At 33.8% G+C, this 10,153-nt stretch overlaps 1 non-coding gene across 1 annotated transcript; it reads left to right on the top strand.

Annotated features, from left to right (window-relative positions):
- The first annotated feature begins 762 nt into the window (after window positions 1-762).
- Window positions 763-869, top strand: LOC128034200 (small nucleolar RNA R71). The gene has a single exon (XR_008190331.1). It is a non-coding gene; the product is annotated as a small nucleolar RNA R71 (small nucleolar RNA).
- The last annotated feature ends 9,284 nt before the right edge of the window (window positions 870-10,153 follow it).

Raw genomic sequence — 10,153 nt, 5'->3', positions numbered from 1 at the left:
TGTTCCTTCGCCAAATTTCTTGGATTCTTTATATCACTAGGCAAAGTGCCTTATGGTCGGAACCTAAGTTTAGTAGCAACCTGGCCCATTTGGTTCTCTAGGGTTTTTAATGTGGCTACTTGGCTCTGGATTAATGCATCATTTTTTTCCATGTATGACTTCAGCAGGTTTTCCATTAAAAGGTTCAGGTTAAGTTGGTTTCTGAACTTGTTGGGTAAATCCAGGTGGCTGGGTTGGTCTAGGTTGTACATACGTGTTATTGGGTCCAACCCCTTGGTTACTCCAAGAAAATTTTGGGTGGTTTCACCATGATGGGTCATAAAAATTGGACTACGGTCCCTACCTACCTCTTTCCTTGTTCTGATTACCCATGTAATAAACAAACTTTAGGTTTGATGGGCAATTTTTGAACAAATGCCCCTCCTCACGATATACATAGACTATGTTTTCAGATTGATTAGGTGGCCTAGCTACAGCGTTATTAAACCTATTAGTAGTAAAATTATTAAGCATTGAAGACATTGAAGATACCTGGGCTGCAAGTGAAGTGATGACGTCCACTTAATGTATTCCTATGACTCTCTTCTTGAAGCTGCTTGATTAGTTGGCCACTGGTAATTATTGTTGGATATTCTCTCAATAATTTCATAAGCCTCATTATGAGACTTAAAAAGGAGAGCACCATTTGCTGAAGCATCTACCACCATCCTCATATGAGCATTGAGACCATTATAGAATTTCTCCAACTGGATGCAATGCGGAATCCTATGATGAGGGCATTTTCATAATAACTCTTTGAATCTTTCTCATGATTCATAAAGGGATTCATCATCCATCTATTGGAAAGTCATGATCTCATTTCACAACTTAGCATTCTTGTTAGGTGGGAAATATTTCATAAGGAAGTGCTCTGACAACTCTTGCCATGTGGTAATAGAATCTAGTGGCAATGAGTTCAACCAGGCTCGAGCATTTTCCCTCAGTGAATATGGGAATAACTTTAATCTTAGTGGATCTTCGGGTACTCCAACTAACTTCAAGGAATGACTCACCTCCATAAACAATCTGAGGTGACAGTAAGGATCTCCAGTAGGCATTCCACTGAACTGGCCCAGAGTTTGAAGTATTTGGAACATAACTGGCTTCAACTCAAATTGTTGTGCCTCGATTTCGGGCCTTCTAGTTCCCAGATGAAGCTCATTAAACAGTGACAGGGCATACTGTCTTAAGGCTCTATCCCTGTCATCAGCAACAATGATGCTATTTTGAGCATCATTTGTTCCATTTCTTTGATTCTGGTTCTCAAGGTTCATCTCATTGGCCATTCTTTGAGTTGCTTGTCTTCTTCTTTATCTAAAAGTCCTTTCAATTTGGGATCTACGTGGATTAAGTCAATAATTTGATCAATACTCGTAAACATCTAAAACAATCAAAGAAAATAATGGAATTAAAATTAAACAGAAGAATAGACCAAAATGCAAAATTAACAATTTCATAAATAATGCCTTTTAAAATAGTCCTTGTCAACGATGCCAAAAACTTGGAGCGATGAAAATGTGCAAGTGTACACAATCGTAACAAGTAATAAAGTGACAAGTATGTCAAGTTATTGTATCCATAGGGATTGTACAAGCAAGTATTTATGAAATGTAAATTTAAGCAATTTGGTTGAGAAAAAATATATTTTTGGAAAGGGTGAGATATAAATTAAATCTAAGTAAACAATTAAAATTAAATTATAATTCCAAGCACAATTTCTAATAGGTTTTAATCAATATGAAATAAGTTTTTTATATTAATCTCATTCATTTAACTTAGAATTATTAAAACTATGTTCATGTTATTATGAATAATTTAATGGCAACTTGGTCTTTTGTTAACTAATGCACATACATACTTACTCAATTAATCAATATCTTAAACATATTCTTATGTTAAATCAATTAATCAATTTTCATAAGTATAAGACAGTGAAGTAACAATAAATTCTTGTATTGAAACAAATTTAATCACAACAATCTTACAAGTTATGCAAGTCAAGAATATTGTTTAATACTATTGTTAATTTAACCCACTTTTACACTTAAAAAGATTAAACATGCACCAATTAGATATTTTGTCAATTAATTATAATTTAAGTCTGATTAATAATTAATTCAATTGTTACTTTACAATTATAATGCAAGTATAACATAGGCATGATTTTATCTAATTGAACAAACTACCAGGGCCTATAATAAAACAAACATGATTCTAACAATTTAAGTGGACAGAATGCAATCAATCCAATACAAACATAACTGAAGTCATCTTAATTAAATTAGAAGCATCAAAATAATAAGCATTCACGTTTATGATCACAAAACAAACTAAAAACAAGAAGAGAGGGAAACTAGAAGACAAATTCGGTGTTTTTCAAAGCAAAACTAGTGTGTGTCTCTTTCTCTCTGCTTTGTTCTGCTGATCAAAGGCCTTTCAGATGCTTGATTGTTGTTGCACCAAGAGGCTTACTAGCTCTTTCTCAAGATGGGAAATCAACAATGGAAAGAAAAGAAATTGGAAAGACAAAATGAGAGAAAGGAAGAGATGAGTGAATATGAGAAGTGAGTGGTGAATGAGTGGATGAGTGATTTTAAAGGAGCTGAGGGGTGGTATTTATACTTTAAGAGGGAAGCTTGTATGGGCTAAAATAGTAGCCAATCCACCTTTCCATGGCCAGCCCTTGATAGTAGGGAGAGGGGTTGAGAAGACTTTGCTAAGTTTAGCTTAATGCCACAAGTGAGAATGCACAAAAAGAGGAGGGGTTGGAATGGGTTTGGGAGAAAGTTAAGGGCTATTTTAAAAATATTATAATAATTTTTGGGAGTTTATTTGGATGTTGTTTGGATGGATTTTGGGTTGCTCCTTAAGATCATGCTTCATCCTCCTTCAATTGGACACTCTAGGTCCTTTCTTCGATATCAGACTAAAAATTAATTTGATCAAATTTTTGTTGGATCAATTACATTTTATAATGGGTCCAAGAGGCTGATTTGGGGCATCCATGTCTACAAAATAATCAGCCATCCTCATGTGTCAAATGCTTTCAAGGATGCTTTAGCAATCCAATCTATCAAAGTGACTACTGCATTGTTTTTTCTTCCATTGTGCAAAACTATCCAAAATTGGCCAAATTATGCAAATTTATTATAAAATAACTAAAATTCAAAAATTTTATTAAATTAAGTTAAATTTAATTATTTATAATAAAAGCATAAAATCTTATGAAATTTACTTAGAAACTGCATGAATTAATGCTCAAAAGGTGCTGAAAAACTCTATATATTTTAGTGTTTCCATTCTTAGTAAATTGTTTTTATTAGTTTAAAGCCAATTTTAGACCCAAATTGGCCAATCATGCCATGGGGAACCTAACAAGTGGATTGAGTGTTGTAGGGAGTCAACGATGGCCCGAATGTAAAGAAACCATCACCTAGAATGAGGGTATCGTGATATCGAAGCATAGAAGTTGTGATACTCCGTAACAGTACTAAAATAAAGAGAATCAAGGCCAGCTACAGTAATATTGCGATACCGAGTAATGGTATCACAATGCCGAGACATATAGGACTACCCATTTCAAGACTATTGTAGGTATCGTGAATGTTAGTAGGTTATAAAAAAGTTGTTCATTGAAGATTTTATACGAGTGAAAAAAATGCAAGGTCAATTTTATGTCCAAACAAGATTAAGTTTATTTTTCAATGAAGGGCAAAATGGTAATTGTTAAGTTAAATGTTAATAGGCTATAACTACCACTTTATAAGCCTTTCATTGAAGATTTTATTGTTTGATAGTTGCCTTTAGTTTTATGGTTAGCTTTTCTTCTCTTTTCTTTTTATTTTTGTTCTCTTTTCCTTTTAGAGTAGATTTTATTCTTGTAGTTTTCTTTCTTCTTTCTTATAAAAGACTTTGTAAATGAAGATGTATGAAGCTTTTGAGTTTAATTGGTTCCACATCTAAATGAGCATTTATTATCCTTATTTTTATATTGTGTTTATTAATTATTCGATGAAATGTCTTTTTGGATGTTAAGATCTATCATGTGCTAAATTGTTAGATGGTTGGTTGATTGGTTGTTTGTTAGCTTAAGTTAATGTTTATTCTTGATTAATTGGTTGTTCGATTATATCGAAATGCTTAATATGTTAGAATTGATGCCTCTAGCGTAAAACCTAGATAAACGAGACTGAGAGGAGAGTTTATCCTTAGATAGTTTGATATAATCGTGCGGAGTGGTGAGACCAATGGGTAATCTATATGCCTAGGTGAGATCTAGAGGAGTTTCCTAACTAAGAGTGGGAACCAATATAATCAGTGTAGGTTCATTAGTTTAATTAGCACTCAACTAATCAATCGAACAACACTTAATCATTTACATTATTTAAAACTTTAGGAAGAAATTTTAGCTTAGTTAGTTTAATTAATACTTTAATTTTAGTTTATAACCCACTTTATTTGGACTAGTACTAATAATTTCCAACTCGATTAGATTAGTAATTGTTTAACTTGTAATTAACTTGATAACCACATTTACCCACTTGGAAATCCTTTGGGTTCAACCCCTTGGAACACTTCGTGTTCCATCAGAATTATAAATATTACAATTGGCAATGTACACTTATAGTTAAAACTACTCTTTAAAATAGTTTTTCGAAAATCATTTGTTTTAACATGCATGCGCGTGGGCAATAAATTTGTTGGTGTCATTGCTAGGGATTGTAACAGTGTAATTTTTTTATTTAGTTATTTGAAAATAGAAATATTAGTCGAAAGACAAGGAAATTTGATAGTGTTTTTTATTTCATTGTATAGTGTTTTATTTTTGTGATTTTATTTTAATTTACCTTGTTCAAGATTTAGCTTAATCATGTTTAATAAAAATGGATATAGGTGGTCAGGAAACCAATACAGTTCTAAAGATCAATCGAGTTCAACAAATGGAGATTCGACAAACCATTGGAGTTATAATGGCGATTACAGATGGCAAGAGTATTCATACGGTCATCCTTAGGGTTCGTATGGATATGCAACTGAGACGGGTAGCTAAAATCAAGGGTGGCCGAATAATTATCTAGTACAAGATTCATATTCTTCATATTACTATCTGTAAAGTAATATGGAGAGTGATGAGTACATGGAAGACCTATCCTTTGCTATACGGGTTGGAATGTTTGAGGAGAGCATGTCTTCAATCCAAGTTGATGTGTCCTCCATGTCCAAGATGGTGGAACAAATATTAGAAGTCGCCCAATGTTCAACAAAAATGAAGAATTTGATAGATGAGGTCAAACATGATGTTTCCGAGCTCGAGGATGAGGGCCCCTCCACCGTTATTGAGCATGATGAGTTGAACGTTAGTGTTCAACAAGAGTTTGGACTTGAAGATTGTGATGATGTTGTAAGAAACGAAAAAAGTGTATTCACTCCGATTGACATAGGAGTAGAAGTAGAGTTAGATGTAAAGGATGAGCTTAAACTAGAACTATATGAAAGTGTGGAGTAGTTGACACGCTTTTCGACTATCGTTTTGGAGGAGCCAACTAATGCAATTCACGTTTAAATGTATATTTCTTCCGATGTGGAAACTACAGTTTGGGATGATACGACTTTGTATGACATTGAGTTTGTATTGCTCGAAGTTGTAGTACCTCGAAATGAATTTTGGAGTTTGTTAGGCTTTGAAGAGTAGTGACTCGTGATGTGGCTATCTCAACGATCAAAGATAAGACAGAAGCAATGTTTTCGATCGAAGAGAGAGGTCATTGTCTCGACAATAAAGAACAAACGCTGATTCATAATGTCGAAGAGCTCATGAAAGTTCTTTTACAGTGGTGATATGGATTACCCTGGTTATGGAGGACTTTAATAATTTTTATGTGTTTTTATTTATTTATTTCTCTTTATTGCATATTTTGATTATTTTGATTTTGGTGTGCTTGTTTTGTTTTTCTATGTAGGTCTTGTAATAGCCAGTTTTTAGTGAAATCAAAATAGTGACTTTAGGACCATAAATGTGACGTGAAAAATATTTATTTTATTATTATTTTAATGTTTACAGAATGTTAGTAGTGTTGTATAAAAATTTCGTTAAAAAAATTTTATCGTTTGCATGCTTAATTAAGTAAAAGGACTAAATCGTAAAAGGTGCAGAATTAGAGTTCTATAAGCCAAAGGTACCAAATAGCTATGAAATTAAATAGTTAAGGGATTTATGTGGTAATTAGACCATTTTTATCATGACTGGACATTTATGGGCATGAATTACGTGATTTTAAAGGTTAATATTTAAGGTTAATTATGTAATTTAATAAATAAATGTTAGTAAATTAAAGAAAACAAAAATACCATCTTCTTGTTCACCTTTTTCCACCGAAAAAAAAGGATAAAAACCTCCATGGAAGCTTGTTAATTTTGGCTAGACATTCTCTTTGCATGTAAGTGAATTTCGGTTATGTTTTTAATGATTTTTATGTTTTTGGGATCATTGTAACTTAATCTAGCTAACCCATGGATTAATTTGCAAAACTGTTAAAAGGTTAGGGTTTTTCCATGAATGTGTTAAAGTGATTTTTGATGTTTGATGGAGGAAAATGAATCTTTGATGATACATAAAAAACTTTTGTAAAGTAATTTTTGTTGAAAATGTCAATTAGGGATTTTTTTGTAAAATGTGTAAAATTCATGGTGTAATTGTGAAATAATGATTTCTATGAGTTACCATGGGTTTATAGTGAATTCAAACAGTTTAGAATGTGGATGAAATTGCATAAATTTCAATTTACGAGTGATTGGCTGTTTAACATCACAACAATAATGTGCAAGCGTACACTGTCGATGCAAGTATAGTAGACAGATATGAGCTGTCGGATATTGACTCCATGAGGATGGTTGTCTTTTGTCTATCACTGTCAGTGCAATAAATAGATAGAAACAAGATAAATTGTGAGAGTAGTTGTCAAAGCAATAACTTGAAAGCAACAAGATAAAATATGATAATGATAAACTGGGATCCCCAACATGAATATTCAACAGAATACTAAGTGCTCACAAGGTAGAAAAGGATTGGTGATTGTCGATGCATTAAATTGCAATGAATATCTTACCAAGCTTAACTTCTATATTTAATCTAAGACTTAAACATGCACATTAACCACACCTTACGATGATGTCAATGGAACACTATTAAGAACAAGTGGATTAAATTCCTCTAATCCTCAAGCAACTTCCATTGTCATGCTTGTGAGCTTGAACTATCACTTCACTTTCCAGTGTCAGTGACCGCAATAACACTTCCATGCTAAAAACATTCAAACCTAAAGATTAAACAGTAGAAGCAAGATTGAACAAAATAATATTTAACCCAAAAATCATGTGTACTTCCGTACAAACATGAAATAGAAAGTAATCACCATCGTTTAGAAAAGAAATATAAAAGGAACAAGTGGAGAATACTATTCCTAGCAATCTTGACTTGAATCTCTCCATTCCCTCTTGTGTTGCACTTAGGGCTCTTTGTCAGGAGCTAATCTGCGTCCCTTTCACGTTGGTTCACCCATAAGAGACTTAAGCAGCCATAGCCGAAAAGCTTCAAAATATAGGTTGAAGAAGATAATACCCCTAAAAGGCCTCTCCTTTTCGTTTTCACATGAATATTAATATTTATCCAAATAGCACAGGAGTCCTTTCATTAGAATCATGCTACCTCTATATGTACAAGTTTGTTGTACCAGACTAGACAGCTCACATTTTTTGTTCTTATTCTGGCAACTATCAGGCGTAGCGACAATTCTAGGCGCAATTTAGAAATACTTATGTAGCGACATCAATACCAAAACATGAAAAAATTAAGGATAAATAGGCTAAGATCCACTGAGTTATAAAATGCAATTTACTAAATTGAAAATGCTAAAATATGTGCTAAAGATAAATAAATGGGGACAAATTAACCAATAAGTAGGGACAAAATATATGTTCTTTCTAGTACTATCAACGAGCTTAAGGACTAAATTGTAAAGAAGTTAAAATATTAGGGGTTAAAGTGTAAATTTATAAAAGTACGTATTTTGGACTGAATTGAATAGAATGAATATTGAATGGATTAAATTTGCTTATTTAGATCAAGTTAAGGCTCATACGGATCTAGATCGAGGGAAATAAAAAGTCTCGAATTAGGGATCCTATTTTGACATTTTTGTGATCGAGGTAAGTTCGTATGTTTAAATACCGTTTTAATGTATTTGATTTAAATGCTATTATGTTATTATCATATCATGTCACGATGGAAATCCAACGATGTTACGATGATTACCGAGTCTCGTTTGAACCTTAGGAATGCATAGGATACAAATGACATGTTATTAGGGTTACCATGTTACAGGTACTGGTCCTGAATGTCCTACCGATGGCTGAGTTCTGGCATTTGTTGCGGATACTCATTAGCTTGTGTGAGCGGTATCGTGTAGCTATATTCTGACCGTCAACTTGTGTGAGCATACCCATTTATGGCTCGAGTGAGCATATATGTAAAGGAAAAAGGAAAGGAATGGTTTCGACCATGTGTTTAGCACACTTTGTGTGAGCTTCCCGCACATCTGGTATTATTCTAAGTGGTTCAATGGGCGCGAAAAGGGAAAGAACGGTAAGTCTACCGAAAGATAAGTTAAGAACTCTTGAAAAGGTATGAAATGTTGATGACCAAAGTATGAATACTTATTTATATGAAAAGTATGATCTAAGTGATGTTAAGCTCATGTACTATACCTTACCATGTGATGATATTGTTAAGTTATGTGTTTAATCACTAACTTGTGTTGTTGATGATGCTTAGGCTTGTGCCAAGCTATGTTGGATTAATTCATGTCTATTTTATGATTATGCATTGAAATGGTAAGCTATGTTCATGATTTACGAAGTTACTAAGCATTGTATGCTTACGTCGTTTTTCTTTCCTATGTTTTATAGATTATCGAAAGCTCGATCAGCTTGGAAGCTCGTTGGAGACCTATCACACTATCCAGTGATTATATCGATAGATTTTGATGTTTTGACTCATGGTTATAATGGCATATATATGTGACTTGTGTTAGATGAGATGGTTGATATGTTTGGATTGTAAATATGGTATTATGGTTGGTGAACTTTTGGCAATTTGATGCTTTGATGGTTGGTGTTGAAGTGGTCAAATGATGGTATATTTTGAATGACCAACTTGGTATGTTTGAATGTGTTTTGGCATGTGGTCATTGTGGTAAGTTTTGGTATGGAAATAGGTTAGAAATGTATGGGTGATGAATGACTACATTATGCAAATGTTTAAGTATATTTGGTTGTTATGATTTAGGTGCCTTTGGGGCATATTGGTTGTATGGATAAATGACCTATTGAATTGATCTCATTATGCATGTTTTAGGCATGTTTTAAAGGCTTGACTGCATGTGTAAATGGATTGTAGGTTTGTGCTTGATTAGGGTGAAGGAAATGGCTTGAAATTTGCCTATTTCTTGTCCACACGGCCAAAGACACAGGTGTGTGTCTCAGCCGTGTGTGACATATGGCCATGCGACACGGTCGTGTGTCCCATGTAGATTTCAAAGGGTAGCAAGTCAGGTAGTTACACGGCCTAGCATACGGCCTGGCACACGGGCATGTGGCTTGGCCGTGTGACCCAAGTCAGAGAGTTACACGGGCACAAACATGGCTATGTGTCCATATTTCGAATGTTACATGGCCGTGTGAATTTTTCTAACTTTTTCCTTAAGGTTTCATATGTTCTCGGTTGAGTCTCGAATCATTTCTAAAGTATTTCTAGGGCCTCGAAGGCTCGAATAAGAACAATAAGCATGTGTTTGAATGGATTTTTCTATGATTATGAAATGTTTGGAAATTGATGATTTTAAGTTATGTTCTTACAGTAATGCTCCGTAACCCTATTTCGGTGACGGATAGGGGTTAGGGGTGTTACAAGTCTACTCATCGAAAGCTACACAACATTGAAAGCTTTAATGAAGTTTGAGGATGACTCCACCATTTTGTTGCATGTACATAGATAATGAGATTTTCTCAAACTAATCTTTAGTTTGGGACACATTGGGAACAACGTGTAACTTAAGTG

This window comes from Gossypium raimondii, chromosome 10 (genome assembly GCF_025698545.1).
Source record: "Gossypium raimondii isolate GPD5lz chromosome 10, ASM2569854v1, whole genome shotgun sequence".
In the NCBI taxonomy this organism is placed as follows: domain Eukaryota; kingdom Viridiplantae; phylum Streptophyta; class Magnoliopsida; order Malvales; family Malvaceae; genus Gossypium; species Gossypium raimondii.
Note: the sequence above shows the minus strand (reverse complement) of the source record. Positions and strands in the feature narration are given on the sequence as shown.